This window comes from Mizuhopecten yessoensis, unplaced genomic scaffold, assembly GCF_002113885.1.
Source record: "Mizuhopecten yessoensis strain PY_sf001 unplaced genomic scaffold, ASM211388v2 scaffold11161, whole genome shotgun sequence".
In the NCBI taxonomy this organism is placed as follows: domain Eukaryota; kingdom Metazoa; phylum Mollusca; class Bivalvia; order Pectinida; family Pectinidae; genus Mizuhopecten; species Mizuhopecten yessoensis.
Window position 1 is genome coordinate 774,320 of NW_018408910.1, and position 5,388 is coordinate 779,707.

A 5,388-nucleotide genomic window follows, 5' to 3' on the forward strand; every position below is an offset into this window, starting at 1 on the left:
TTATACAATTTGAAAAGTAAAAGTTCTGGAGATGTTGTATGGTCCAAATATAAATTTATTAAAATAACTTTCTCTAGGTCGGTGGGTGATTTCTGGAGTATCCAAAAACACACCCGTACAGTCCGATGCCTAGTTCCTAACTGATTACCAAACATGTAGAACCGTGATACATTGACAATTAACACAATAAAGTTAATTTGATCGACAGCTGTCACTTATCTCTCTATTCTGACTGGTGAGTACCCGAACAGGTAAGGCAATTAGCCTGTCCTTTGTCCGAGACTTAGTGTCATACTTGATAAGACCAGTTAATCTCATTACGTAACATAATTGACTTGAAAGGTATAATGTATAAGATGGACACCAATATTACATGAGTTAATCTGACGACAATGAATCAAAGAAGCTACATTTACACATAGAGGTTTTCTTAAATGGTAAAAATGTAATTAAATAGCTTTTAGGTATGAAATTGTTACTGAACGAAATTAAATGATAGTACGTCGGTATATACATTTTTGTACCAATCACCGGTGAACTAGGGCATTGTAATCTGATGCTATCTTCAGGCGAGCCTACAAAGCAAAGTGCGGCCTTCATAGATATTTACAGGTCCGCAAAGAATTATTCCCGAATATATTTCATTTGCAAACGAGCAAGCCTATGGTTCTGATGAAAGGTGAACATTTTCTGCCCTTGACGATATTTAACTTTGATAAATACTGGACGTTAAGTTAGTGTATCAAAATGCCTTTAACCGCGGTATACTTTTTGAGTGGAGATAAAAAAAAAGACTTAAAATATGATCTTACAAGACAACGTTTTTGACTGGTCGCATCTGTTCACAGAATCATTATTTAAGACAAGGCAAGATGAGCGAATAACCGTGAACGTGTAAATCACATTGTGGAAACNGGAAAAAAAATTTTAAAAAAAAAAAAAAAAAAAAAAAAAAAACAGCAGACTGCTTCTTCAATTCTTTCACTATAGACCAGATCATGATCGTATGTGTCGTGATTCACGTTTCTAATTATGTTCTATTTTAAGATCCCAATGACAATGCGTTGTGTTCATAATGTGTGGTTATGGTGATATTGATCATTTGAATTTAATGTTTACTTAAGCAGAATAATAATTCTCTTATATACTGATTTAGTACTCAGCAGTGCTATATGGTTTATGTCTAACGGTAATATGATGGTTTATATTTATTTTTATTTTTGAATAAAATTAAAAACCCATTTAATATTGTTTTAAAAAAGGTTTCTTTTTACATTTTCAACTATGACTTATCTCCATATGGCCTGGTGGATTTTAGAATAAAATCCATTGTTATTATTACTAAAATTCTTCAATACAGTGGTAATTTATTCTTACGATATTTGAATGTTGTATACTGAGTCATATGTATGTAGATTTACTTGTGTGTACCTCAGGTTTCAGCAAGATTTATACATGAAATACATATATTTTTGTATTCATTTTAGTAGGCAAGCATTTCCTACGTCTTTCCTGTTATACCATTGCACAATTGGGCTGCATGATTAGTGCAACTTACTACCATTCATAATATTGTTTGTATTGTATGAATTAATCTTTTGATATGTATTACTACAGCTGAAATCATTGCATGGTTGCTCTGTTTCTTCAAGTTAATTATTATAGTGTATGTTGTGTATTTCACACCACTGTATGACTATATTGTATGACTACGTGAAACGGGTTCTACTCAATGTTTGATTGTATTGTAAGACTTATGTAACAGTAATTCTGTCGATACTGTATAATGTATAGTGTGATGCTTGTAATACTGTTTATTACAATGATTGCTTAGTACGAGAAGTGTATTACTGTCTATACTATTATTTGATAATGTAGTTTGGGGAGTGTAAATATCTCTATTATATCAATGTGTGATGTAATGTATGATTAGTGTTATACTGTCTATCATCATAATTATCACCGTATAATGACTGTAATAGTACCTATTAGATTGTTGTGTTGCCATGATGTTATACAAAAATATACTATATATTCTATATTTCATCCAGGAGATTCTAGTTGAGCATGACTACTGTCTATTGCGTGTACTTATCATGACATTGTAAATAATTACACTTTATATGTATTAAATGAATTTATTATTTTTAATTGTAACAGTTGCTGGTAGCAGTGACCTGTGCAATATATGCACATGGACTTTTGGTCTAAGCCTGCCAATATCTGTCTATGATAGTGTATATATATGCTGAAATAAATGTATTTGTACATGTACTTGTATGTGTGTGTAAGTGTGTATGAGGTGTGTGAGATGTTTCCTTTATGAGTTACTTCCCCCTTAGCCTTGTGTTATTATGAATTATTTTGTGTTATTTTTTTCATTTGCAACATGTCTAAAATATTATGTCTCCTTGTTTATTCAACTTTGGCCTTTTGACGGAGAGAATTTATATAGGCTTTGCCTGTTATTCAATCCAATTGATTATGACATCTTGTCAATAAAAGTTGATGAAATGAAAATTACTACAGCTGAAATCATTGCATGGTTGCTCTGTTTCTTCAAGTTAATTATTATATTGTATGTTGTGTATTTCACACCACTGTATGACTATATTGTATGACTACGTGAAACGGGTTCTACTCAATGTTTGATTGTATTGTAAGACTTATGTAACAGTAATTCTGTCTATACTGTATAATTTATAGTGTGATGCTTGTAATACTGTTTATTACAATGTTGTATGATTGCTTAGTACGAGAAGTGTATTACTGTCTATACTATTAAATGATCATGTAGTTTGGGGAGTGTAAATATGTCTATTATATCAATGTGTGATGTAATGTATGATTAGTGTTATACTGTCTATCATCTTAATTATCACCGTATAATGACTGTAATAGTACCTATTATATCATTGTGTTGTGTTTATAGTACTTTATGGTATGATGCGGGTACTATTATCATTCTCTCATGTGTGTGTCTGTCCATGTGCATGTCACTATGTAAGGGTGTGACCTAGTCCGAATTATTCTGAAGTTTTATCGACTTTTTTCATATCGGTCTGTCGTCGGTTAGTCGACGACAGACCGATATGAAAAAAGTCGATAAAACGTCAGAATAATTCGGACTAGGGTGTGACCATGATTGTGAATGCATTTTCTTCTCTTTCAATAGTGTTGAATTGTACGTGTATTGTTCGTTATTTCTGTAACTCTTCATTTCTGGAGGAAATAAAGGAAACAATAATAGACCAGATCGTGATCGTATGTGTCGTGATTCACGTTTCTAATTATGTTCTATTTTAAGATCCCAATGACAATGCGTTGTGTTTATAATGTGCGGTTATGGTGATATTGATCATTTGAATCTAATGTTTACTTAAGCAGAATAATCATTCTCTTATATTCTGATTTAGTACTCAGCAGTGCTATATGGTTTATGTCTAACGGTAATATGATGGTTTATATTTATTTTTGAATAAAATTAAAAACCCATTTAACATTGTTTTAAAAAAACGGTTTCTGTCTACATAATAGTTGTGTATCATTTTATGGTCATGTTAAACAATACAACCTGTGTTTCGCTCCCAATGTCCATAAATTTACCTGTGGTTCGAATTCCCGAGAACACCGACGTTACAGTAAGTACCTCTCAAACAAAAGCATGAGCAGGGGAGATAATCCTTGTAAATAAAGTTCCTATCTACACAACAGGTGTACGGAATTTTAACAAAGGATTTTCACATGTCTTTATTTCACGATTCAGAAATATATAAATACCACTACGTATGTGCCTTGTAGTGTACATGTGTGTATAAGATACGTATCCTTAAGCTTACCGATAACATGTATACAGAACATTTATAACAGAAATCACAATATTCATGTTTATTACCACGGACTTAGATTTCCGTGATATTACTCGATGAATTATTTGGCAGCACGTTTATGTTTTCTTTCAAGATGAATGCAACCGTGCGATGGTGCGATTAATATCTTCATCAGTGAAATTGTTTGAATGGCGAAAAATGCTTACCTGTTGTGCATTCATTACTATGACCATAGACCAGCTTTTAGTATATATTGTTATTCATGTTATTGTCTGTTTACTCGTCTTTAAAAAATAAACACCTATTTTGCCGTAGATTTAATTGTTATATGTACGCAAAAGTATACTATTGTATGTTTTTTTACTTAGGCTGAATTCTGGGTTAGAAAAGTATTTTTTCTGTGTATACTTTTGGTGTTGAGGTTAAAATGTAGATCACCCTGTTCGTTTATAAATATAAATCCACCTGTATAAAATAGAGACTGTTATATACCCGTCTTCTCTCCCTTACACATACATACTAAGCCACGAGGTGTATTAACTACCAAGTAAACCTGCACTACAGCACTACACAAGAATGCCCGTGAATCAGATCAAGCTCGGCCATCTAACTAATCATAAAATATAAATATTCTACACCTTTCGTCATTGTAATCAAGGTTTAAATTATTAATAAAAGAATTGCCATTAAAATTGAAAATGTGAATATCTTACCTTCAAACACGATTTGAACCGAGTACTCCAGTTCGACTGCAATATGTCAGTTATAAAACCACTAGGCTATATTTAAACAACTGGCAAGCCGGTCAAATTACAATGGACACAGTGGTGGTAGAAGGCGTGGACGTACACACATATGTGTCGTCAGTCAGTTGGGGCGTAGCTGATGTATATATAAATACCCGGCCTTGAACTATACACAATGCAACACGGTGCTAGGGACACCTGGAATTTCGCTAGGCGTTATTGATCAGTTAGGGTGCGAAATGATCATGTGCCTATGATTAATTATAAGTAGTATTTCGCAATGCATTGATACTTCGTAATTCACATTATTTTTAGGATATGTTCACACAGAATGGCAGACACACGGTCAAATTCTACGTCAAACATGTAAAACTAAATCTCACTATAAGTAACATGTCCTTTTCTTTACTTCATCCTGCTGATGGGGTTAACATGATGCATGTAATACTGTTCGTTTTCTGTTGTCTTCTACCATCGATTAGTCCCTTGTATGTAGCTCGCTGTGTGCTATTTTCGATGGGTTTTTTTTAATAATGGTCACAAGTTTGTTCTGTGATTTAGCCACTCCGTAAACCGTATAACTTTTTCTGATTTCTAAGAAAGTGACACAAACATTGATTTTGTTGTCGGATGCAGAAGTTTTATCCTTCGACTAATTAAACTTATGACCGACTTCAACAGGTTACAGTTTATGTCATGTTTGTGGCGTCACATGAACTGAAATTAAAGGGAACGGAAAGATGTGTATCAAATACAGTATTCCAAAAGTGACTCACACTGCATCATACAGCTGCCCCATCGTTCTCGGACTC

The 5,388-nt window shown here is 33.1% G+C and overlaps 1 protein-coding gene across 2 annotated transcripts in view; it reads right to left on the minus strand.

Moving 5' to 3' along the window:
* The window catches only part of LOC110467146 (phospholipid scramblase 3-like), a 20,356-nt gene extending 15,609 nt beyond the window's left edge, over positions 1 to 4,747 (minus strand). The window contains exon 1 of one of the 2 annotated variants that reach the window (XM_021524090.1): positions 4,544 to 4,747. The gene's annotated coding sequence lies outside the window, so the exon portion shown is untranslated. Of the gene's footprint in view, positions 1 to 3,606; positions 3,626 to 4,543 lie in introns of those variants that run through there. The other variant, XM_021524092.1, reaches the window with a different exon arrangement.
* Positions 4,748 to 5,388: the final 641 nt, after the last annotated feature.